Here is a 27,838-nt window from a genome sequence, read left to right as displayed (position 1 = left end):
AACACAGTCTGGCTGCTAGGGTCCAAACTACCCTAGCAACCATGCATTGATTTGAATGAGAGACTGGAATATGAATGGGAGAGGCCTGAGTAGAAAGCTGAGTAATAAAAAATAAAGTAATAATAAATCTGTAGCTTTACAGAGCATTTGGTTTTAAGATGGGGTCAGTGACCCCCATGTGAAAGCTGGAAAGAGTCTGAAGAAGAAGGCAAATAATGCAAAAAGTATAAAAAATAAAATAAAATAATGAAGACCAATTGAAAAGTTGTTTAGGATTAGCCATTCTATAGCAAACTAAAACTTAACCTAAAGGTGAACCACCCCTGTTTTTGAACGAATCAGTTCTCCTCCTGGCATGTTCATCAGCTACATTGTTTCAGGAGTCAGAACCATCACAGCACAGGACAGACAGTATTTTCTATAGCAGTTAAGTTTACAAGTCACTTGAATAGGTGTATAAGTGAATGAGGCTTATAAGGCTCTGCAGAACGTTATTGTGGGGTTTGCATGGCCTTTATATCAGCGCTAGGCTGAGGCTGCGCTCTGATTGGTGGGCAGGGAGTTGTGTCTCAGCAGTAGCAGGAGCAGGAGGAAGAGATCAGTGTTGGGCTCTCAGTGTAATAGTCTGTCCGTGCGGGACGAGCTTCTCATATTCGGATGTGTGTGACTCCCGGAGCTGCAGCCGAGACAGGGACCCGAACACAGAACGGCCGGTGCCTCGTGACTGATCCCCCCGACCCTCTCCCTTTGTCTTGTCCCTGGATCTCAGCTCCGACTCGCAGCGCCTGGAAACTTCCCACCTGCACCGGGTCTGTGGGGAAACTTTGTGCCTGTGGGAGCGGAGGCCCGTGACTGGGTCACTACCGACACTTCATCATTGGATCTGATGCTGCTCTTCTCTTTATTCCTATCAGCGCTGCTGCTCTAACCTCATCCATTGGCTTTACAGCTCTCTCACCAGTGACTGCACATTGTGGGGTATGTTTTATTCCTACTCATAGTGTCCCCTTTATTTGTACTCAACTCACTGTCTACTTGTGTCTTATCTCTTTATATATCATCTATATATATTCCTCCATCTATCATCTAACTCTCTCTCTCTCTCTCTCTCTCTCTCTCTCTCTCTCTCTCTCTATCATTATCATCTCTCTCTCTCTCTGTTTCTATTTCTATCTATCTATCTATCATCTATCTATCTATCTATCTATCTATCTATCTATCTATCTATCTATCTATCTATTTATCTATCTATCTACAGTATCTCTCTCTCTCTCTCTCTCTCTCTACAGTATCTCTCTCTCTCTCTCTCTCTCTCTCTCTCTCTCTCTCTCTCTCTACAGTATCTCTCTCTCTCTCTCTCTCTCTCTCTCTCTCTCTCTCATCTATCTAATCATCTATCTATCTATCTATCTATCTATCTATCTATCTATCTATCTATCTATCTATCTATCTATCTATCATCTCTCTCTCTCTCTCTCTCTCTCTCACACTCTCTCGCTATCTACTCATCTATCTATCTCTTTTTCTACTATCTATCTATCTATCTATCTATCTATCTATCTATCTATCTATCTATCTCTATCTATCTATCTATCTATCTATCTATCTATCTATCTATCTATCTATCTATCTATCTATCTATCTATCTATTCATCTATTAACTATGTGTCTATGCATCTATCCCTTTATCATCTACATTCATTTATCAATCTCTTTATCATCTATCTATTTGTCTATCTATTTGTCTATCTATTTGTCTATTTGTCTATCTATCTATCTATCTATCTATCTATCTATCTATCTATCTATCTATCTATCTATCTATCTTTCCATTCATCTATCTATTTATCAATGTATCGCTATAAATTGCCCAATTCAGTGGCGTTACACATGCGACATACCTCTACATCCCAGTCGTGTGCTTCTGTGCTATCGCTGTCACAAAGCCGCTGTTGAAAGAGAATTCTATGGAATGGGTGTAAGTGTCTGTTCTGTCTCCAAATGGATTTCACAACACTGAGCTGATATATATTATATATATTTCTGTATCAGGTATTGCACTATATGGTGATCCTTTCAGTACTTGGGGTGGATACTGTTATAAAATGTATGCAATAATATATATATATATAGCCCCATGAGTATACATGCTGTATCTGTGATGCTTACAACCCCCAGGTTTGATGACTGTCAAGGCATGTTGTCAGTTGTAGTTCAGCAACAGCCGGGTGTATGTATGGCTATGAGAATGATTATTGGCCTGTATGTAGAAGATGCTTAGGAAGGGGATCTGTGAGCATCATCCCATCAATCACTCCTCAGCCTGTCTCCCTCTCTAGCTCCCTGCTGGACCGCTCTGTATCCTCAAGGCTGGGAGCTGCGGGGGTTAATCCCCGCTGCGATTCTTTACAGCGGATTCCCGAGCCGAGAGCCGGCACTTGCTGGAAAACGCCATTTATTTTATATATAAAAAATACCCTTGTCTCTCCGTGCTGAGGCCCTCCCTGAAAGGAAACTTTTGTCCGGTCTGTTGGATGAGTGATTTGCTGACCGAGGCTTCTCTATTCCAACGCATTCCATTAAAGGGAAAGTCTGCCTGGCAAGTAACTTTTTCAATTCCATGTTCATACTAGGGATGGATGAAGCATTGCCTTTTTTTCCCCTCTTTTTTTTTTGTATTTTTATTATAGAAATTTAAAGAAGACCAACTGCAAAAAGTAGCAGGTTGTTTTCTAAGTTTCTTCTGGCTGCAAGATTTCCCTACTATAACCCCATGTGCTGCCCCCCCCCCCCGCCCTGAATTGGTTTCAATGCAGAGCCTCTCGCTTTATTAGGGGCTCCGTCAAGGTCACCCGGGAGGCAAAACCCACCCATTCGCCCATTCTCTCAGCTTTGTGCCTGGCACAGACAAGTGGTGGCACTTCCCAAAGTTCTGAGCATGAATAAAGCTTCCATGGTAGGATTTACAGCAGCCTGGGACCCTGGGTGGGCTTTTAGAGAATGGGGGAGCCAGATAAAACTCTTTGGCACAAGAGGAGTTAATTCATCTGCTCTTTTCATTGGCTCCTGTAGTTGTCATAATTTTATAACACAACTACCGGCAGGTGTTTGCCTCTTTAAAGGAATGGTTCAACTTTAAGTTCACCTTTAGTATGTTGTAGGATGACCGATTCTAAGGAACTTTTCAATTGGTCTTCATTATTTATTTTTTATAGTTTTTTAATTATTTGCCTTGTTCTTCTGACACTTTCCAGCTTTCAAATGGGGGGGTCACTGACCCCATCTAAATTCAAATGTTCTATAAGGCTACAAATTTAAGGGGGTTATTTATCAAGCTCCGAATTTATCTCAGTATTTCTAAGATAAAAATCCTGAGCAACTCCGAATTCCCGAATGGACCTTATTTACGGTATCGTTCAAAAAATATGTTAGGGCAAACTTCGCCTGAAAAGTCCAAAGTTTTCACACTTTTCCGTAAAAAACATGAATTTTTCGAAGTTTTCAGACTTTTTGGCCCAAAATCCCCGAAATCGGATATCGGTACTGAAAGCAGCGTAGACACTGGGACCTTCCCCATTGACTAATACAGGACCCCGAGAGCTTTGAGATGCCGGGTTTTCGAATTCTGAGTTTTCTTACCATCGGACTTTAATAAAAAGTATGATATTTTTTTATGGTCCGAAAAATCAGAATTTTTCCGATTTCGGGTATTCAGAGCTTTATAAATAAACCCCTTATTGTTATTACTACTTCTTTATTACTCATCTTTCTATTCAGGCCTCTCTCATATTCTAATCAATGCATGGTTGCTAGGGTAATGTGGACTCTAGCAACCAGATGGCTGACCTTGCAAACTGGAGAGCTTCTGAATAAAAAACTAAATAACTCAAAAACCACAAATAATAAAAATTGTAAACCAATTGCAAATAGTCTCAGAATATCACTCTCTACATCATACTAAAAGTTAATTTAAAGTCGAACAACCCACTTTAAGGGGAGTCGGATTACACAGGCAGTTGAAGGGTTAATTCCGTATCTTTGGCGAAACAGTTTGTTTGTGCCTTTAAATGGAATGGGGGGGGGCAGGAAAAAAACTTCCAGATAATTTATTCAGAGATTGCCCCAGATTCCCTTCCACACTCCCATCTGATCTTTTTTTCTTCGCTTTGGCATTTTCATCGGGGATTTTATTTTGGTGGCGATTTCTTTGCTTTGATTTGTCCTTCCAGACGGGAAAAAAAAGAGAAAAAAAAAAAAGCAACTTCTCTCTCTCACTCTTCCCAGGCAGTTTCTACGGTTACGGGTGTAATTCAGTGAACAGAATGTGAAAAGTGATCTCGGAGCGGATTCCCCCCCTGTGGATTTGGGCCAGAGCTGGTGCTGCTGAGCGGGAGGAGGGGAGGGAGTGTCGCTGCTCATGGTGCTCTGTTGCTGGGCTGCAGGGGCTGAGGGAACAGCGGGGTTATGAGCACATTCCTGCACAAGATCTGCTGATTTGTATCGGCGCTTGTACAGAAGTGTGTCCACTCGGTATGGCAGCGCCACGCAAGACAGCCAATGAAATGTATCATTGCCTTTACTCATTATACTTGCAAAGGATATTGTCATATTTCTACATGTGTGAGTTTGTGCCCAACGCAGCTCAGAACAGCAGCACCCCTAGTGGTAGAAATCCTCTTTTTGTACTGATATTGTTTTCTGACAACGCCAGCACTGAAGCAATCACTATGGCAGCTTTTAGGGCAGTAACTAGAAGCCCAAGGGGAGAATTCAGTGCCGACTCCTCTGTGCTAAATACCTATATCCCAGTGTGTTTTTATTTTGTATTCCTCACCTGCTCCCTGCAAAGTGAATGATCTAAATTTGTTTGTGCCAATAAGGCCACCGTAGGTCCCAGAGTCATGTGCCACCAAGCCTTGTGGCTATGCCTATGACAGCTCCCGCTCATGTATAAAGGTACTTAGCCATGACTTCACATACCCTCATACCTCTTTTACTAAAACATACAAACTCCACTCTCACCTTTAAAGGAGTGGTTCACATTTAAAGGACCGGTAACATTAAATACATTTTTTAAAAACGTTATTAGTATACATAGAAAAAAAACCACCAAGACAAATGAATCTTTAAAATCACAAAGCCTTTATTAAGAAATAACTTACCGAAACTCCGCTTGCACTCCTCTTCAGAAAAGGCGACAGGGCGACGATCCATCGTGCGGCGCTCGATTTCTCCTCCATCTCCTATAAGGAAAGCAGGGAGGAGAAATCGAGTGCCGCACAATGGATCGTCGGATCCCCTTTTCTGAAGAGGAGCGCAAGCGGAGTTTAATGTTTCATTTGTTTTGGTGGTTTTTTTTTTCTCAGTTTTCCTTTTTTATAATTTTTTTAATTATGTGCCTTCTTCTCTTGAGTCTTTCCAGCTTTCAAATGGGGGTCACTGACCCCATCTAAAAACAAATGCTCTGTAAAGCAACAAATGTATTTTTATTGCTACTTTCTTTTACTCATCTTTCTATTCAGGCCTCTCCTATGCATATCAATGCATGGTTGCTAGGGGATTTTGGACCCTAGCAACCAGATTGCTGAAATTTTAAACTGGAGATCTGCTGAATAAAAAGCTAAATAACTCAAAAACCGCAAAGAATAAAAGGTTAAAACCAATTGCAAATTGTCTCAGAATAGCACTGTTCAGATCATGCTAAAAGCTTATTTAAAGTTGAACAACCCCTTTAAAGCAAAAATAACGGACAATGTGTTACCTGTCTGCAATGGAATTTATCAACCTAAATATGCAAATATCCTTAGAAAGCCACACCCCCTGGCAAAGGAACGTGTGGTTTACCTGACAATAATTTAATGTGCATTTGGTTAATCATTTCTAAGGGATTTTTAGTAGGGATGCACCAAATCCATTATTTTGGATTCGACCGAACCCCTGGAATTCTTCATAAAGATTCGGCCGCATACCGAACCAAATCCTAATTTGCATATGCAAATTAGGGTGGGAAGGGGAAAACATTTTTTACTTCCTTTTTTTAGGACAAAAAGTCACGCAATTTCCCTCCCTGCCCCTAATTTGCATATGCAAATTAAGATTCGGTTCGGCCAGGCAGAAGGATTTGACCAAATCCGAATCCTGCTGAAAAAGAGGCAGATTCCCTAATTTTTAGTAGACTTAAAGGTGTGGTTCACTTTTAAGTGGACTTTTGTTATACTATATGAATGGCCTATTCTAAACAACTTTTCAATTGGTCTTTATTATTTATTATTTATTTTTTTGTTATAGTTTTATTAATTATTTGCCTTCTTCTGATTCTTTCCAGCTTTCAAATGGGGGTCATTGACCCCATCTCAAAAAACAAATGCTCTGTAATGCTACAAATTTATTGTTATTGCTATTGCATTTTTGTACATTTATTGTATTAAAACAGCCCTGGACCAAATTTTCTGTTAAAGGGGTGGTTCATCTTTAAGTTAACTATTAGTATGTTATAAAGTGGCTAATTCTGAACAACTTTTCAGTTGGCCCTTATTTTTTCTTTGTTATATTTTTGTTTTCTTCTTCTGATTTTTTTCCAGCTTTCAAATGGGCGTCACTGATCCCATCTAAAGAAAACATTTTCTGTAAGGCTACAAATGTATTGTTATTACTTTTTATTACTCATCTTTCTATTCAGGCCTCTCCTATTCATATCCCAGTCTCTTATTCAAATCAATGCATGGTTGCTAGGGTAATTTGGACTCTAGCAACTGTAAACTGGAGAGCTGCTGAATAAAAACTAAATAACCTAAAAACCACAAATAAAAATATGTACAACCAATTGCAACTTGTCTCACTCTCTAATTCCGGGGTCCCCAACCTTTTTAACCTATGAACCACATTCAATTGGAAAAAGATTTGGGGAGCAACACAAGCATGAACAAAGTCCCTGGGGTGCCAAATAAGGGCTGTGATTGGCTATTGGTAGCCCCTATGAGGACTGGCAGCCTACAAGAGACTCTGTTTGGCAGTACATCTGGTTTTTATACAACCAAAACTTGCCTCCAAGCCTGGAATTCAAAAATAATCACCTGCTTTGAGGCCCCTGGAAGCAACATCCAAGGGGTTGGAGAGCAACATGTTACTCATGAGCCTGGAGCAGTGCTCTACATTATATTACAAGTTAATTTAAAGGTGAAAGCCCCTTTAAAAGACAAGGAAAGTAAAACTAAAGAAGTAGGTAAAAATGTTGTACATTATGTTTTGTGCTTCTGTACCAGCCCAAGGCAACCACAGCCCTTTAGCAGTAAAGATCTGTGTCTCCAAAGATGCCCCAGTAGCTCCCCATCTTCTTTTCTGCTGATTGACTGCACATGCTCTGTGCTGCTGTCACTTACTGAGCTTAGGGACCCACTCACAATATACAGTACACATAGAATAGAAATGTCACAATATAAGGCTGATTAGTAATTAATACAGATAATTACTACATGGCAGCACAAAAACCAGTGCAATTAGCATCAGAATTTAATAATCAGCCCTGTAGCATCAGCTTATATTACAGGGGAAGCTCATTTTCTGCTGGATAATTAGTGACGAGCCCTAAGCTTAGCTTCTCAACAGCCAATCAGAGCCCACTGAGCATGTGAGTGTCACAGACACTTTCCAAGATGGTGACCCCCTGTGACAAGTTTGAAGTCCTGGATCATTGCTGCTATTGACAAGCTGAAACTTTAGCCTCGTGCAATAAGTTCAGTATATGAAACATGGCGTTTTTAGTCCTATTAATTTTTAGGGTTTAGAAAAGGGTGCTCCACTTTACGGAAAGCTTCTGTATCCAGAAAACCCTAGGTCTCAAGCTTTCCCTAACCCTATAAACTGACAGTGAATGTCTTTATTGGGCACCTATCACAGAAAACGTGCCTTCCCACAGGTTAGGGTGCTACTTGTTTGGTTGTGACCTGAACGGTTTGATTTTTCTTAGGGCTGTTTGGGTCACAACTGCCTGTTTGAGTTTAGTTTACCCTAGTAACCAGGCAGTGGTTTAAATGAGACCCTAGAAGATGAAAAAGTGGGGCCTTGAATACCAAGGTGAGTAATAAAAATCAACGACAAACTTATAAAGCAATCGTTTTTTGGCTGCTAGGGTCAGTGACCCTGCCCCCCTCCCCATCTGAAAGCTGGAAATAAGAAGAGGAGGAAGGCAAATCATTTCAAAAACTATGACAAAAAATGAAGACCAAATAAAAACTTGCTAAGAATAGACCTCCTATAACTAATATACTAAATGGAGCCACAACTCTTTATAGCACTCAGTGTTGCACCTTTCCTTTGTCCTGTAAAGTGTCTCTGGGGTAGTGTGATTCTCTGTTGCAGTTTTATTCCGCTCTCTATTCTTCTTCATTGGAAGTGTCGGTAATGGCTGTATTCCTGGGCCTAAATAGAGCGCTACACTTGGTTACACAGCAAAGGAGGACTGAGCAGCCTCTTTATTATGTCCAAATCTTCCATTTGAAATGGTTGGCTGCACATCTGCCATTGGGATTGACTTGTGCGCACGCTCTCTCTATATATAAATATGTACCTAGTGTAAACCCAGAAGGCTCATCTCGCTATCAAGCTCATCCGTTGCTCATTTGTACCTGCAGTAGTTTGCTTGTACCTGATCAATGTTTTATATTTTGCCATTAGATTCAATTAAAATGCATGCTGGGAGTTTAGGGGTTGCCAAGGGTTCCTCTAGGGAACTCCATCTGAATAGCAAGCATTTGTGTTTGCTCTTGTGTATAGCTCTCTTACTGCAGGTAGGTAGCAGCCTGCTGTATAAGAGAAGGGTAGATACAGTAGATAGTGACACTCTCTCACAGACAGGGCATTAACTGTAGGCAGATAGCTGCACTCTCACACAGACAGGGCAGTTGTAGTAGGCAGATAGCTGAACTCTCTCACAGGTGGCAGTTGCAGTAGGTAGATAGCTGGACTCTCTCACAGACATGGCAGTTACAGTGGGTAAATAGCAGCACTCTCTCACAGACATGGCAGTTACAGTAGATAGATAGCTGCACTCTCTCACAAACATGGCAGCTACAGTAGGTAGATAGCTGCACTCTCTCACAGACATGGCACTTACAGTAGGTAGCTGCAGTCTCTCACAGACAGGGCAATTACAGTGGGTAAATAGCAGCACTCTCTCAAAAACATGGCAGCTACAGTAGGCAGATAGCTGCACTCTCTCACAGACATGGCGGTTACAGTGGGTAAATAGCAGCATTCTCTCACAGACATGGCAGTTACAGTTCATAGATAGCTGCACTCTCTCACAAACATGGCAGCTACAGTAGGTAGATAGCTGCACTCTCTCACAGACATGGCACTTACAGTAGATAGATAGTTGCACTCTCTCACAGACATGGCAGTTACAGTAGATAGATAGTGCACTCTCCCCTTTGTTAGCTCATTGGGCCATGCATGGGGCCAAAAGGATGAGGAAACCCCTATAAGTGAAGGGCCACGTAGGTAGGTAGATATCGACACTCTCTAACAGATGGCAGTTACAGTAGGTAAATAGCTGCACTCTCTAACAGACAGGGCAGTTACAGTAGGTAGATATCTGCACTCTCTCACAGACATGGCAGTTACAGTAGTTGGATAGTGCACTCTCTCCTTTGTTAGCTCATTGGGCCGTGCATGGGGCCAAAAAGATGAGGAAACCCCTATAAGTGAAGGTCGACGTAAGATCATGAATTCAGTCTTGTGCTTATGGGCCTCTATGGTAGATCATCCTGATTTGGCTCACTAGTTGGGCTGTCACAACAAGCAATGTTCCCTTCATGGCCAGGTTAGTGCTGGTGTGCATGGGTTGTTTTACACCAGTTCTATGCAGTGGTAGAAAGTGTACAAGAAAATAAACCTCTTCCCCTTGGTCCACTAAGGACTCTCTAAACCCTCCCTAAACCAGTCCCACTGATTTTCATTCAACAAGCACAGTGGATGTATTATACATGTGTTGGCACTGCATTTATCATGCCATGTGTTCTGGGGTTATTTCACATTAAACTGACACTATATTTATGCTGTCATGTGTCTGGGGGCATTATATATGGTAATGACTTTATTTGTTACGGAATCTATGACATCGGCACTCTATTTTTCTTGTCTGTAAAATATTACATGTAACCGGCACAGTATTTATACCACCATGTGTTCTGGGGATATTATGCAAGACACTGTCTGTTTATTTACGTTATTATGAGGTTTGGGGTAGAGTCCTGCAGCAGGTCAGGTACCCGCGGGTTACCCCAAAAAAAGAGGGCACCCTACGGAATGACGGGAGGATTTTCAGGTGCGGGTATACCCGCGGGTCTGCGGAGTTGCGGGTCGGGTTGCGGGTCTCATCTAAATTTCTTATCTTATGTAATATTGTCTATATTTTACTCCTTTTAAAGTTTTACAAAACTTGTTTCTGTCCCGCCCACTTTTGATGACCGGTTTGCAGCGCCATCACTTCCTGTTTGATGGTGGTCGGCAGGTTGCGGGTTGGGTTGCGGATGAGGCAGTTGCGGGTCGGGTTGCTAATCAAAGTGGGTAAATATGCGGGTTCGGGTCGCAGGCTGCGGGTTCAGGTCGGGTACGGTTCTTAGAAATTGGTTCCGTGCAGGACTCTAGTTTGGGGCATTATGTATGGAAATATGTGGGATTGGCACTTTTTTATTGTGTCATGTTCCGGAGTATTATACATGATACTGACACTGTATTTATACCACCATGTGTTCCGGGGTATTATACATAATACTGACACTGTATTTATAGCACAATGTGTTCTGGGGTATTATATATGAAACTGACACTGTATTTATACCACCATAAGTTCTGGGGTATTATACATGAAACTGACACTGTATTTATACCACCATGAGTTCTGGGGTATTATACATGAAACTGATACTGTATTTATACCACCATGAGTTCTGGCGTATTATACATGAAATTAACACTGTATTTATACCACCATGTGTTCCGGGGTATTATACAGTACATTAAACTGACACTGTATTTATACCACGTGTTCCGGGGTATTATAAATTAAACTGACACTGTATTTATACCACAATGTGTTTTGGGGTATTATACATGAAACTGACACTCAGTGGCGGAACTAGGGGGGGAGCAGGGGGTGCGAGCGGGCCAGGGCCCGCACCCCCTCAGGGCCCCCCGGTAGACCGCGCGCCGCTGACAAATGCGCCCAAATGCGGCCGTTCGGAGGGGCAGGGCCCAGCTGTGCGTCACTCACCAGGGCCCGCCCCCCTCTAGTGACGCTTCTGCTGACACTGTATTTATACCACCATGTGTTCAGGGGTATTATACATGAAACTGACACTGTATTTATACCACCATGTGTTCTGGGAGTATTATACCTGAAATTGTCTTTTTTTTTATAATGCCATGAGTTTTGGGGTCACTGTATTTATACCACCATGTGTTCTGGGGGTATTATGCATGAACCTGTCTTTTTAGTTATAATGCCATGAGTTTTGGGGTCATTATATATGAATATGGCTCTTTATGTATGCTTCCATGTAATTTGGAATGTATGGAATTGGCACTGTTATTTATCATCATGTTCATTATCATCATGTTCTGGGGGTATTATACATGAAACTGACACTGTATTTATACCAGTATGGGACCTGGTATCCAGAATGATCAGAACCTGGAGTTTTGCAGATAAGGGGTCTTTCCGTAATTGGGATCTTCATGCTTTAAGTCTACTAAAAAAATAATTTAAACGTTAAATAAACCCAGTATGATTGTTTTGCTTCCAATAAGGATTAATTATATCTTAGTTGGGATCAAGTACAAGCTACTGTTTTATTATTACACAGAAAAAGGAAATCATTAAAAAAATAATGTCATTACTTGATTAAAATGGAGTCTATGGCAGATGCCTTTCCCATAATTCGGAGCTTCTGGATAACAGGTTTCCTGATAACAGATCCCATATAGCACCAGGGTTCATGGAGCACTATGTAAGGGATTGGCACTGTATTTATCTATAGTGTTGGATTGACTTACCAGTATATCTGGAAAACCTCTGGTGGACCCTCCTTCTTACCCAACTATGGTCCTTGTCTACTAATATCTGGCCGCCTCCCATCTATACATAGAACCTAAAGGGAGGAATAGAGGGAAGGATAATGATTTAAAGAAAAGTTAAAGGGGTGGTTAACCTTTTAGTTAACTTTTAGTATGTTATAGAATACTAATTCTAAGCAACTATGCCTTTGGCCTTCATTTTTTTCAGTTTTTAATCATTTGCCTTCTTCTGATTCTTTCCAGCTTTCAAATGGGGGTCACTGACCCCATCTAAAAAACAAATGCTCTGTAAGGCTACAAATGTATTGTTATTGCTACTTTTTATTAATCATCTTTCTATTCGGGCCTCTCCTATTCATATCCCAGTCTCTTATTCAAATCAATGCATGGTTGCTAGGGTAATTTGGACCCTAGTAACCAGATGGCTGAAACTGAAAACTTGAGAGCTGCTGAATAAAAAGCTAAATAACTCAAAAACCACAAATAATAATAATAAAAAATAATGAAGACCAATTGCAAATTGTCTCAGGATATCGCTCTCTACATCATACTAAAAGTTTAATTAAACGGGTTGTTCACTTTTAAGTTAAGAGAGAATGAAAAATAAAGGGAAATTGGCTTTGCAGTCTAATGCTTTCTGGTGGACCCTTTGCACCCTTCTCTGACCTTGATTATTTTGCCATCTGTTCTGGGGTATTATAGAGGTGTGGGACCTGTTATCCAGAATGGTTGGGACCTAGGGTTTTTAGATAATGGATGGATCTTTCCGTAATTTGGATCTTCATGCCTTAAAGGGGTGGTTTACCTTTAAGGTCACTTTAATTATGTTATAGAATGGCCAATTCTAAGCAACTTTTCAATTGGTTTTCATTATTTATTTTGTATAGTTTTATGGCTATTTGTCTTTTTCTTCTGATTCTTTGCAACTTTCAAATGGGTGTCGCTGTCCCCTTCTAAAAAACAAATGCTCTGTAAGGCTACACATATATTGTTATTGTTACTTTTTATTACTGATCCTTCTTATCAGACTCTCTCCTATTCATATTCCAGTCTCTTATTCAAATCAGTGCATGGTTGCTAGGGTAATTTGGAACCTAGCAACCAGATTGCTTCAAATGCAAATTGAAGAGCTGCTGAATAAAAAGCAAAAAAAAACCTTCAATAATAAAAAATGAAACCCAATTACAAATTGTCTCAGAATATCACTCTCTACATCATACTAAAAGTTATCTCAAAGGCGAACAACCTCTTTAAGTGTAGTAAAATAAGATTTAACATGAATTAAACCAAACTCAAAAAGGTTTTTGAGTTATTTAGCTTTTTATTCAGCTGTTCTTTGATTTGCATTTTAAGAAATCTGCTAGATAGGGTCCAAATTGCCGTAGCAACCATGCATTGGAGACTGGAATATGAATAGGAGAGAGTCTGATAAGAAGGATCTGTAATAAAAAGTAGCAATAACAATACATTTGTAGCCTTACAGAGCATTTGTTTTTTAGATGGGGTCAGTGACCCAATTTGAAAGCTGCAAAGAGTCAGAAGAAGAAGGCAAATAACTAAAATTATAAAAAATAAATAATGAAGACCAATGGAAAAGTTGCTTAGAATTGGTCGTTCTATAATATACTAAAAGTTACTTTAAATGTGAACCACCCCTTTATTTATATCTCAGTTTGGATCAAGAACAAGCTACTGTTTTATAATTATAGAAAAAAAGGGAGTTATTTTTTAAAATTTGGATTATTTGGATAAAATTGAGTCTATTCTCCGTAATTAGGAACTTTCTAGATAATTGGTTTCCAGATAACAGATCCCATATCTGTGTATGGAACTGGCCCTGTGATACCATGAAGGAATTGGTATCTTCCCCAAACACTAAAATCACCCTCCTCCTATGACTTTACACGTGATGGACATACACTATCATCATCATCATTTATTTATATAGCGCTGTCAATATACATACTATAACCCAAATAAATATTCAGCTTCACAATGTTTTGCTGAAAAATAAAGAAAAGATGTAACCTGGACTGTATCTTAATAGATTATATTTAGGGCCTATTTCTCAGAGAAGCTTCAAACACAAAAAAATCCCTCCCTTTCAAGTCAAGGAATGAAACAGAGAAGCATGTGATAGAATGTCTGGTATTGTCATTTTATTTACTCTGACTTTACAATGTAGAACTCAGAGGGAGTGAGACCGAACATCACTGACGAGGGCTCCATGCCAAAATGTGATGTGTTCTTGTCAAAAGGAAAAAAAAAAACCTGCCTGAAAGCTGCGAGGGAACTGGAGGTAGAATATTCTTCTTTTTTTTCAAAATAAAAAGATTTCTTTGGCTCGTTCCGGCTGTTCCCATTGTCTGGATCACTCCCGGTAATGCGGGAATGCTGGAGACGTGCTTTGAATTTTAATTGTGTCGAAACTTTGAAAAACACTTTTCTTTTAAAGACAAGTAAATGTGCCATCACAAAACGGGAAGTTATTATCTTTGGGAATTTTAATGGCTGCGGCGTACGCCGAGATAGCAGCTGGCAATTAGAAATTTGCTTATCGTCAGCAATACAAACCCAGCGACACTAAACACAAATTGCCCGCCGCCCCCCGACACCTTCGCTGGATCTGCATGTTGACAAATACCTGAATAGCCCAGCAAATGACTGTATTTTTTTTTGTTACATAGTGGGAAATGTTGGATTATTGTTGGGTTTCTGTTTTTTTTGACTGAGAATTTCTATGAAGAACATCGTGTTCAATGTGCGTTTTTTCTGTGCAATGCCAACATTTTCACTTAACAAAAGATACTTACTTTTTTTTCTATGTAGCAGAGGAAAATTTAAATTTTAATTTAAATTTTAATCCTGCGGAAGTTAATTGTGTTCATTGCTTTTTAATCCTTTAGTTGTCATGGAGAACAAAAAACATCAGTGTCAGCTGTTCCTATTGTGGGAACAATAAATACTTCTTGCACAATAAGCTAAAACAGCTAGATTTGATATAGTAGCAGTGGGGATAATAGTCTCTTGGAAGGGAGTGTGACTGTGGGATAGCAGGTATAGTAGGGAGAGATGGTGTCTATAGTAACAGTGGGATAATAGTCTCTGGGAAGGGAGTGTGACTGTGGGTAGCAGGTATAGTAGGGAGAGATGGTGCCTATAGTAACAGTGGGATAATAGTCTCTGGGAAGGGAGTGTGACTGTGGGATAGCAGGTATAGTAGGGAGAGATGGTGCCTATAGTAACAGTGGATAATAGTCTCTGGGAAGGGAGTGTGACTGTGGGATAGCAGGTATAGTAGAGAGAGATGGTGCCTATAGTAACAGTGGATAATAGTCTCTGGGAAGGGAGTGTGACTGTGGGATAGCAGGTATAGTAGGGAGAGATGGTGGCCTATAGTAACAGTGGGATAATAGTCTCTGGGAAGGGAGTGTGACTGTGAGATAGCAGGTATAGTAGGGAGAGATGGTGCCTATAGTAACAGTGGATAATAGTCTCTGGGAAGGGAGTGTGACTGTGGGATAGCAGGTATAGTAGGGAGAGATGGTGCCTATAGTAACAGTGGATAATAGTCTCTTGGAAGGGAGTGTGACTGTGGGATAGCAGGTATAGTAGGGAGAGATGGTGTCTATAGTAACAGTGGATAATAGTATCTGGGAAGGGAGTGTGACTGTGGGATAGCAGGTATAGTAGGGAGAGATGGTGTCTATAGTAACAGTGGGATAATAGTCTCTGGGAAGGGAGTGTGACTGTGGGATAGCAGGTATAGTAGGGAGAGATGGTGTCTATAGTAACAGTGGGATAATAGTCTATGGGAAGGGACTGTGGCTGTGGGATAGCAGGTATAGTAGAGAGAGATGGTGCCTATAGTAACAGTGGGATAATAGTCTCTGGGAAGGGAGTGTGGCTGTGGGATAGCAGGTATAGTAGGGAGAGATGGTGCCTATAATAACAGTGGGATAATAGTCTCTAGGAAGGGACTGTGGCTGTGGGATAGCAGGTATAGTAGGGAGAGATGGTGCCTTTAGTAACAGTGGGATAATAGTCTCTGGGAAGGGAGTGTGGCTGTGGGATAGCAGGTATAGTAGGGAGAGATGGTGCCTATAGTAACAGTGGATAATAGTCTCTGGGAAGGGAGTGTGACTGTGGGATAGCAGGTGGTATAGTAGGGAGAGATGGTGCCTATAGTAACAGTGAATGATAGTCTCTGGGAAAGGAGTGTGACTGTGGGATAGCAGGTATAGTAGGGAGAGATGGTGCCTATAGTAACAGTGGATAATAGTCTCTGGGAAGGGAGTGTGACTGTGGGATAACGTATAGTAGGGAGAGTTTGTGCCTATAGTAATATAGTGTTATATCAAGTCAAGATACAGTATGTATATATATATATCTATTTATATTGTGGCACGGTGTCTGGGAAAACACTGGAGGGAAGGTACATATTTCCCAGAATGCTACATGAGACCCAGCATATGAGAAGAATTAGGAAATAGGAAGTATTGTGAGGACTTATGAAGCAAAGATTGTGGTAAAACTACTGAGGAGAACCAAGGCAGTGAGAAAACAGATAGATATGAACTAACTGGAGGGTGAGGACTTTGCTGCAGGAAGTGAGGCCTATGTAGCCTGTCTGCCAGTGAACTCGGCTGTTCTTGTTAATGAACAAACGTGTATAATGGTAAGAAGCAGGACAAATCCAGGGCAGTAACTATGACTGCAAAGTCATTTTTATTGGGGAAAATTGCACCACAACATGTTTAGGGCTAGGAGGAGAATCCACCTACAATCGATAAGGGTGAGCTACAGTATACTTTTATTTGCTCGTTTGTTAATGAAAAAAAAACTGAGTTGCTGTTGATTTGTTATGCAGTGTTAGATGTTATATCTCTCTGTGAATAAAACAGATGAGTTTCTGTTTGAATCTAGTAAGTCATTCTAAAACATTGAACTTGTGTAATCATTAAAGACGTTTCACTACTCATCCGAGCAGCTTCACATCAGTTGAACTGAATTAGTTGCTCGGATGAGTAGTAGACTTCAATGATTGCTCAGCAAGTCCAGTTGTTTTAGAATAACTTATACTAGATCTGGATGAATCAAAATCTTTGTAGTCATATGTTTCTGTTTAAAGTTATCCTGGATGGCTCTACCTTTTTACTTTGCAAAGTTATTACTCAATATATATATATATTTGTGTGTAGGTTACAAACTGAGATTTCCAATGTGTCGATGTCTAGCCTGAGCCTGCCAGAAGCAATTTTTGTGTGTACATTTGGGAATCAGAGTGGAACATGCCTGCGGGAGAGCACAAAGGTATGTCGGGAAGGGACAAAAAATGTCTCCTGTCCAGGGGCTGAAAAACAGGATTAGAGAGGTATGTGTTAATCCAGCAGTCGGGAGAGCATATTTTCAGTTTAGTTGTAGTTAAAGAAACCAAGTGGAACTTTTTTTCTATATCATTTGGTTTCCTTTGTATTTGTCTTTCCTTTTGTGAAAGTCCTACTGTGGATTGTGTCAGGGTTTGTATTTATTGTGACACGGTGTCATCCTCGCCTAAAACTGACTCTAATTTATTATACACCTGCACTGTGAATTCAGTAATGCTGAGTATATACCATGCAATAGATGTGTATTTCATGTGAGGATAGAACTATAGTATTTGAGGCTGTATTCTCTCCCCTATACCTGTGCTTTTCTCTCCATCCTGGAAACCATCTATCATCCAAAACATATGCTATATATTTGATATAATCTGTTGCACAGACTTTGCTTCTGTCTAATCCCTAGAGAGACCAACATTATATCTTCTACCCCATCTGCCGTAATAAATTGTTCAGCTTTTCCATTCTTAATGGATCAGTACTGTGTCTCTCTCTTTATCATATTCTGTAAATAGTCAACACTGCTTCTTTTCTCAAGTATATACAGGTTTTGGACCTGTTATCCAGAATCCTTTGGACCTGTTTTTTATCTGGATAAATTAAAACTCCGGCTCACGTAACACCAAAATTATAATAATAAAATACTAATATACCTATCACCATTATCGGTTTCTTCAAAAAATATTAATAAATGCCATTTTCTATGCTGAAATCCAGCTGTTTAAAGGAGAATTCAACCCTTAACTAAAAAAAACACCCCTACCCTCCTACTCTACATAGACCCACCTCCCTCCTCCCCCCCAGCCTAGCTGCCCCTTGGGAAAATGCCCCTAACTTCATACTTACCCCTCGGTGCAGATTTAGGGATCACCGTTTATGGCAGCCATATTCCCTGGCTTTGTTAATCTGACTGCACATGTGCTGAATGGACGAAAATTGCAGAACCAACACGAAGACCCGAAAGATAGTTGCGGTAAACTGCGATCCCTGAATCTGCACCGAGGGGTAAGTAAAAAGTTAAGGGCATTTCCCGGGGGGCAGCTAGGGGGGGGAGGAGGCAGGGGGGTCTTCATGGGTTGGGTGGTAGGGTTTTTTTAGTTAAGGGTTGCATTCTCCTTTAACAGTTCTTTTCTTCCTGCATCATTTGAAATCTTGGCCGGGAAGGAGGGACTAAACACTGATGTTACAAATTGTAACAACTTCTCCACAGCTTACAGACAGCATGCAGGAACTACATAACCCACAATGCATTGTACTGTGATGTTCCTTTCCTTATTGAAATCACGTGTGCAGGGAATTGTGGGGGTTGGAGGATGCAGGCTAAGGACAGATGGCTGTTGTTATAAAGTAACAGTAGTCAGTCAGCTCAGCAAAGTAGTCAGACAGATCAGCAGGAGAGCAGGGGGCTAGGCTTAGGGAACTGTTCCAAACCATTCCAAATCATGAAACGTCTGCATATTTATTAATTGATGTATATTGCAAAAATGCTTGAAATTGTGTTTACTTTTCAAAAAGCGTAAGTTTTTGTGGGGTTCCCCTTTAAGCATTTATTAAAACCAATAGGATTGTTTTGCCTCCAATAGGGATTAATGATATCTTAGTGTGGAGCAAGTACAGGTATGGGACCTGTTATCCAGAATGCTCTGGACCTGGGGTTTTCCGGATTAAAGATCTTTGCATAATTTGGATCTTCATACTATAAGTCTCTAGAAAATCATGTAAACATTAAAGAAACCCAATAGGCTGGTTTTGCTTCCAATAAGGATTAATTATATCACAGTCGAGATCTTGTACAAGGTACTGTTTTATTACTACATGTGTGAGAACTGTTATCCAGAATGCTCTGGACCTAGGGTTTTTCCGGATAAAGGATCTTTCTGTAATTTGGATCTTCATACCTTAAGTCTAATAGAAAATCATGCGAACATTAAATAAACACAATTTTTTGCTTCCAATAAGGATTAGTTATATCTCAGTTGGGATCAAGTACAAGGTGCTGTTTTATTATTATGAGACCTGTTATCCAGAATGCTTGGGACCTGGGAGTTTAGCATAAACATTTTTTAAACATAATAAATAAACCCAATAGGCTGGTGTTGCCTCCAATAGGGATTAATTAGATCTTAGTTGGGATCAAGTACAAGCTACTGTTTTATTATTACAAAAAATTGGATTATTTGGATAAAATGGAGCCTATGAGAGATGGTGTGTCCGTAATTCAGAGCTTTCTGGATAACGGGTTTCCTAATAATGGATTTCATAACCGTACAAGGTTAGGTTTTACTATTGCAGAGAAAAAAAAATTGTAATTATTTGATTAAAATGGAGTCTGTTGGAGATGGCCATCCTGTAATTAGCTTTATAGTTAACTGGTTTCCGAATAATGGATTCCATATCCCCTATACTTGTCTAATGGGCCATCCAATATTTTCCTTTTCCTTCTAAAATGATCATGGGTAGGTTTGAGTTGGCACTGCAGCCATTCAGTGTTCCCTGGAAGAAATTTAGCAGGGGCAGTTTTTGGCAACACAATACAGGTATGGGACCTGTTCAGATTGCTCGGGACCTGGGGTTTTCCAAATAACAGATCTTTTTGTAGTTTGGATCTTTTTACCTTAAGTCTACTAGAAAATCACTTAAATATTAAATAAACCCAACAGGCTGGTTTTGCCTCCAATAAGGATTAATTATATCTTAGTTGGGATCAAGTACAAGCTACTGTTTTATTATAACAGAGAAACAGGAAATTATTTTTAAAAATTTGGATAAAATGGAGTCTAGGGGAGATGGCCTTCTCATAATTCGCAACTTCCTGGATAACGGATCCAATACCTGTATAGAATACAACCAAGGTGAAAGAATAAGTGGAGGAATATATTTAAAATAACAGAATTCTAAACAGATTGCCTACTAAGCAAATGCCTCCCTTCTATGGTATCCCTGATTAATGAGGTTGACCATAGGGTGACTGTAGAACTGAGGAAGCAAATACAGAGAGGCGAGTCCAAGGTCGGACAGAGAGGGTCAGCTAACAGGGTAGGAGCCAAGGAAGAAGAGAGAATTTATGTTAGATGAGATTAAAGCTGCTCATGCAACATAGGGAAGGAATGATGGACAGGGAATAGAGGAGACAAAGGGCATGTTTATACCAGAGAAAGTGCTTTTGTAGGCAGAAGCAAGAAAGACAATGGAGAGAAGGGTGAATAGAAATTACAAGATGGATCTCCATGCAGAAGTCCAGGAAGTCTCGTACGAAGAACATTGTAATATTCCTGAAATCTAGTATAAAAATAATTCACAGAAACTGCAGAGTAATTAGAACTTGAGAGATCCCGGATAAGATAGCTCTGCTCACCATATTCTCTCCTACATCTTTAAAACCTGCTCTTATTAAAAATGTAATTAAGATAAATGAAGGGAGATAAAGAGCGCCATCGTTTGTGAATGCTTACTAAACCATTTTATTAGGAAGAGATCAGAGAAGATAAGTGCAGGTGCCCGTCTCCATTGTAACGTACGAATGAATTACCGTATATACTCGAGTATAAGCCGTTTTTCAGCATCCAAAATGTGCTGAAAAAGTCTACCTCGGCTTATACTCGAGTCAGTGGACAGTAGCTGAGATTGCAGTCACTTTTAATCATTCCTATACCAACAGTTCACTTGGGGAGAGACTGCAATATCCCACAATGTCCTCTGTTGGTTATATGAAAGAATAACAGTGCGCCCTCTGTTGGTTATATGAAAGAATAACAGTGACTGCAATATCACACAGCGCCATCTGTTGGTTATATGAAAGAATAACAGTGCGCCCTCTGTTGGTTATATGAAAGAATAACAGTGACTGCAATATCACACAGCGCCATCTGTTGGTTATATGAAGGATTAACAGTGACTGCAATATCACACAGCACCCTCTGTTGGTTATACGAAAGAATAAAAGTGACTGCAATATCACACAGGCCCTCTGTTGGTTATATGAAAGAATAACAGAATAACACACAGCGCCCTCTGTTGGTTATATGAAGGATTGACAGTGATGGCAATATCACACAGCGCCCTCTGTTGGTTATACGAAAGATTAACAGTGATGGCAATATCATATAGCACCCTCTGCACATGGTAGTGGGACAGTGGGACAATGCACACCGTAATCCGTTTGGCAATTCTCTGTCACCATCAACTTTGCAAAGAAGTCCGGTTGATTGCTGAGGGGGTCGCTTTGGCGGAATGTGCACTGCTGGGAGACAGGGCTGTAGTTGTGTCTAGGCTTATACTCGAGTCAATACGTTTTCCCAGTTTTCGTAGGTAAAATTAGGTACCTCGGCTTATACTCGGGTTGGCTTATACTCGAGTATGTACAGTTGCAAATGCAGATGTGCCCACCCTTGTTCTTCTGCCCAACTAGTCACAGGGAGGAATCTCTGCAAATAGATTGTAAATATTGGGTTATTATTGGATTATTGTGACCTTCCTTGTTACTTCCCATAGCACAAAACCTGCACACGGTGGGGGGGGGGCAGGCGTTGCAATAACAAAATTACTTGAAGTGGATAATGTTCAGTTTTGGAAGTCCAGCAATAAATAATTCAGTGGGAGCACTTACCGGACTGCAACTTGGCTCCAGCTTGCTAGACGTCCACCGCGATCCCATGCAGCAAATTCATGTCAGACTTTGTGCAAAAACAGAGCACCAAGGAAGCCAGTGTTTAATTTTAAAAAATTCACAATTTATTGGATATTCATTAAAATTCACTGCAGTATACCTCCAGGGTGGGTTCCCAGCTTAATGCGTTTTATCACTTCATCAGAAGTTTTAAATGAATTTCCAATAAATTGTGAATTTTTTTTACTTTTAAACACTGGCTTCCTTGGTGCTCCGTTTTTTGCACAAAGTCTGAAATGTTCTTCTTCTGAAAAAGGTAGAGCCCCAAGTTTTAGGTGCTCCAGCACCCCTCCTTGTCAGTCTAGGGTGGTCTATCCTGGGGTTCATTAGGTGGCCAATAATCATATTTTAGTTGGGATCAAGTACAATGTACTGTTTTATTAATACAGAGAAAAAGGAAATAATTTTAAAATTTTGGATTATTTGGATAAAATGGAGCATATCGGAGACATACTTTCTGTAATTCAGAGCTTTCTGGATAAAATGGAGCCTATCGGAGACAACCTTTCCGTAATTCAGAGCTTTCTGGATAACGGGTTTCTGGATAACCGATCCCATACCTGTGCTATGGACCTACCGCTATGGTTATTCTGGCCAACGATTATTCCCATATCATGCATAAGCCCTTGCATGTCCAAGTGTGAACACTGGTAGGGGGGTAACTACAGAAGAAGCAGACCCTGTGGCTGCAGGGGGCCAAGGGTATAGGGGCTCCCTGACGCCCTAATTTATATACAATTCCAATAAATATTGGTAAAACAGGTCAGCCTCTAGATATTTTGGGGGCCTGAAAAATTATTTGCTGTGGGGCCTGTAATATCTAGTTACGCCACATCAGCATGAACACTAAATTAATATATTTAGCAAAAAAGGCAACTTTTTTGTTGTTTTTTTTTCTGTTGCTGCAAAACAATGTTGGTTTATAAGTTAGTCCCATCAACATTTTCCCATAGTAACAATATAGCGTGTCATTAGCAGTGGATTTAACATTAAAATAACCCATAATTTTCTCTTTTTTTGGTCTGAAGACTCCCTTCACCATAATCCACACTGAGCGGAAGCAGCGTGCACATTTAGGGTGTCTGCATTCCCTCCAAAGACAAAAAAACCCTTGCAATATACATAGGGATGTGAATGGAGCAGAGAGAAAATTATATATTTCACTTGTCAGAGGGAGTTCTAACGAACTGGTGGCTTTCACTTATTTGTTTGGGCTTAATTGTATCCTTACAGAATGCGTTAGAGGCCGGGGCTATTTTTAAACTCAACGCAACGACTCTGTAAGTAGATGTTAAGCAGAGACAGATGATCTTGGCAGTAGGAAGGTTACAGAGGCTTTCGTGGATGGCGAGTTTCCAGACCGCACTCTTATGTAGCTGCTGTGTAGCGAGAGCGAGCTATCATTAAGCAGCTTCAATGACAGTGGAAGGCACCGCAGACGTTGCGAAAAACGAGTTTCCTAGAACTTAAACAAATAGTCATTTACAATGTGTTTTCTTTTGGGGGGGGGGGCTGGGTTAAATAATATATCATTATAGGTTGGGAGACTGTTTCAGAATCAAAAACAGATGTTTGTTTCTTAGTGAGATGTTAAATATTCTTTGGTCTGCCCCTGAAGAAAGTAACCCTTATGTTGTAGTGGATTATCGGGGATTATCGACATGCATTTTATTTGTGATTCCTGTGCTAGAGGACACGCATCGAACCCTAATTATAGGGTATTGACCCGCACTTCTATTCCTTGTTGGAGCTTTGGTTGCTTCCTCTACACCTGAGGTTCCTAAACTACAGTCCTGGCCTTTCTACAAGGAGCCAAAGCACTGGCTGGGGGTACAGCCCTAAAGTATAATTAGGGTACAATATAGGGATAATATTGTAATGTCTTACATAGTCGTGGAAACCCAGCTGGAAGGTCAATTGGCTGCTTACTCTGGACCTGAGGTTCTTATGCTATATGCCTGCCCGCCCTCTGGGGGTGCCAATGCACTGATTGGGCGTGCAGCTCCATAGTATTATTAGATACAATTTGGGGTGAATAATAGGGATGGGCGAATTTTACCTGTTTCGCTTCGCCAAAAGTTTGTCAAACTTTTTTTATTTTGACGCACAACACCATAAAAGTCTATGGGCGTCATTTTTTCGGCGAAACAAGGCGAAAAAATTCGCCCCTCCCTAGTGAATAATAATTGAAATATAAGTAATGTCTTACATACTTCTGGAAGCCTAGCCTGGAGATTGGTTGGCTGCTTTGTCTGCACCAGAGGTTCTAAAACTATAGGCCTGGCTACCCTAGGGGAAATCCAATGCACTGGCTGGGGGTTCAGCCCCAAAGTATAATTAGGATATGACATGGGGAGAATAATAATAATTTATTAAGTAATCATTACAGTACTTATTACATCCTGGAGGTCAGTTGGCTGCTTACTCTGCAGACCTCACCAGAAGTTTTCAAATGTTGGGTCTGGCAACCCGAAAGAGTGCCAAAGCACTGGCTGGGTGTACAGCCCTAAAGGACAATTAGGGTAAGACTTGGAGAGAATACTGTAATGCCCTACATAATACTGCAAGCACAACCTTGAGATCATATGGCTTCTTACTTTTTCCCGGCGGTTCTCAAATTATGGCCTGGCCACCATAAGGTGAGCCCAATCACTTACTGCAGGTGTAACCTAAAGTATAATTAAGAAGAAATGGTTAGACTGTACTGTAATTTCTTACATCTCACATATTTCTGGGAGCTTAGCCTGGTTGTTGTTGGCTTATTACTCTGCACCAGATACTCTCAAACCATGGGCCTGGCTACCCAAATTGGAGGTGAAGCAGTGGCTGTGAATTCAGTCTAGAGTATAACAAATGTGATATTTGGGTAGAATGTGCTACATTCTATAGAAGCTCAACCTGGATGCTGTTTGTGGGTTATTTGGAGTGAACACTTGTTATGCTATTATTTGGTAAACAAAACCCTGGCCAAAAGCTGGACCCAAGAGGGGACTTTAGCTTAAACAGTTCCAGTAGAGGAACAAAACAATATTTAGTGGTGTTGGGGCCCAGGAGCTTAATGAGGACCTGAAGAACTAAGAATTGTGGTATGCAGAGAAATAATTTGGGTCAAGTAGGCTATTCATCGCCTTAGGGAACAATTTGAACTGTATCTAGCCAGATACATAACATTACTTGCATTCAATTATCCTCCTATTGAACTATCCATTTATAAGTCTCTGATGCCTTGTAAGTTCCTGTGAAGAATCAATAGAATGCACAGAGCAGGTGTTTAATACCTGCTGTTGAGCCTCTGGGGCACACACCAGTGACAACAGCTGTAAGCCTACCATTGACCACTGCCAGAACCACTGTCAGCCTCAGCATTGCTCTTCACCTTCATGCAACAAAACAGCTGTGGATGGAGGCTTCTGTCTCAGCTTTGCTCTTCACCTTCATGCAACAAAACAGTTGGGGATGGAGGCTTCTGTCTCAGCTTCGCTGTTCACCTTCATGCAACTAAACATCTGTGGATGGGGGTTTCTGTCTCACAAGTGCCTCTGGCTTTCATCTGCCTCCCCTACACCAGTTTTTAATACTTTTCTCAAACTCTAGGACTCACTGCCAAATGCCAACACACTTTCCATCATACTTTTCCATTCTTCTCCAGTTTTGGAGGATAAACGAATAGATAAATCTGATGTGTCCCACCACTTGGGTGCTCAAGTAGGCCAAAGACTTTCTTATTTGTTGTCCTCGCCATGCAAGTGGATCTACCCAAGTAGGACCATCTTAAAGGCGAAAGGAGTTTATGTTGCAAAGGGTTAAATGTGCCACCTCACTGCATTTGTTTTGCAAAATCTTGCCTATTAGTATTCTAAATCAGGCTTTGTGCTCTCTGTACCTGAAATAATCTGCATAATTATCCTTATCTTTTGTGCAGTGATGTGTGAATTCTCCAAGCCAGAGGAACTGTGCTGTGTACTCTTGATCTGCTGTAATATGGCGTAAAATGTCATTTTATAAATTTGTTGCACAAAATCTGTCCATGTAGCTACATGCAAATTTATCCTTGTACCCAGTTGGCTTGATTAGAATACAATTGAATACAGGGCAGAAACAAGACAATGGATGAATATTGCCGTAGTTTCACTGACCTGAAGTTAAAAACACTTGCTGAAGATTAATGATTGATAAAATATGGGGCTAGGCAATGTGAATTTTCAGAACACCTATCTAAGTCTGAGCCGGATGATGTGAGATTTGAAGTGAAAGCTTCTTTGGTGTTTTCCATTCTCCTAGAATCTGAGCCAGAAGGCCAATTAGTGTGACGTTTTGCAGAAAAGTCAGACTCGCCTTGTTATTTTTGGAACTATAGCAGAGAAACTGATAATAAAATGGAACATTTTTAGCCTTATAAGGTAGAAAGGAACCCAGCCAAGTGTCGGGCCTAGGGCTTGAACCCAAAAAGTCTAAAAATGATTGTTGCATTTTTTGGACTTGAACCTTAAAAAAACTGCCACTAGGTGCTGTAAGCAGTTAAAAACTAGCCACAGAGAAAACACCTCATAAAAAAATGGTTTTGCTGTAAAGGGATTGATCAATGCACATTGACTGGCTCCATGTTTTAGTGGTTGGGTTGCAACCTTCAGGCTGCATTGAGATCAGACAGGGGGGTGGGTGATGATGTCACGGACGTGGTGGGTGATAGTGGTGATAATTTTCAACCCACACCCAACCCTAACCTGCCCTCTCCCAACCATAACCCACCCCTGCCGTTATCCCTCTATTTATAGACCCATGCCGCAAGACTATGAATTTAGGGGCTGGAAGCCAGAAGCAGGCAATGCTAAGTTGCGGGTGGGAAGAGCAGGAGAAGACCCGACATTTTGTGCAGGAGCCGGCCGGAACCCACCAGAACCACGGGTAAACCCGTGCATTCTGCGTGTTTGGGAACGGCCCGCTCATCAATAGTGGGTGACTTTGAGAGTGGAGTTGGTAAATGGTAAGTGGAGTTGGTAAACAGCAGATAAGCTCTGTAGAACATAATGTTATCTGTTATCCATTATTTATCCTGTGCCATATAGCCATTATTCAATTTCTGCCATTGCTACTCAGCAGCTTGTTTATATGAACTATAGTAGTGTTTCTGAAGCAAACAGGTCAGTTTTACCAGTGCAGGGCAACACTACATGATATTTTCATTACTTTAAAACACTTTCAGTTTTTGGTGTTACTGTTCCTTTAACTCATAAACCACAACTAAAAAATAATTGCAAACTGCCTCAGAATATCTCTCTCTACATTATAGAATGGTCAATTCTAAGCAACTTTTCCATTGGTCTTCATTATTCATTTTCTATAGTTTTTTTACTTATTCATCTTCTGATTCTTTCCAGCCTTCAAATGGGAGTCACTGAGGGTTCTATATGACTATATTAAGTGAGGGTTCTATATGACTATTAAGTGAGGGTTCTATATGACTATATTAAGTGAGGATTCTATATGACTATTGAGTGAGGGTTCTATATGACTATATTGAGTGAGGGTTTCTATATGACTATTGAGTGAGGGTTCTATATGACTATATTGAGTGAGGGTTCTATATGACTATATTGAGTGAGGGTTCTATATGACTATTGAGTGAGGGTTCTATATGACTATATTGAGTGAGGATTCTATATGACTATATTGAGTGAGGATTCTATATGACTATTGAGTGAGGGTTCTATATGAC

General features: G+C 40.5%; 1 protein-coding gene across 1 annotated transcript in view; it reads left to right on the top strand.

Moving 5' to 3' along the window:
- Positions 1–482: 482 nt before the first annotated feature.
- Positions 483–27,838, top strand: part of LOC108708756 (protocadherin Fat 3-like) — a 406,168-nt gene continuing 378,812 nt past the window's right edge. Inside the window, exon 1 of the mRNA XM_041582699.1 lies at positions 483–978. The gene's annotated coding sequence lies outside the window, so the exon portion shown is untranslated. The remainder of the gene's footprint in view (positions 979–27,838) is intronic.

The sequence above is a fragment of the Xenopus laevis genome, chromosome 2L (assembly GCF_017654675.1).
Source record: "Xenopus laevis strain J_2021 chromosome 2L, Xenopus_laevis_v10.1, whole genome shotgun sequence".
Taxonomy (NCBI): Eukaryota; Metazoa; Chordata; class Amphibia; order Anura; family Pipidae; genus Xenopus; species Xenopus laevis.
This window is presented reverse-complemented; position numbering and strand designations above follow the sequence as displayed.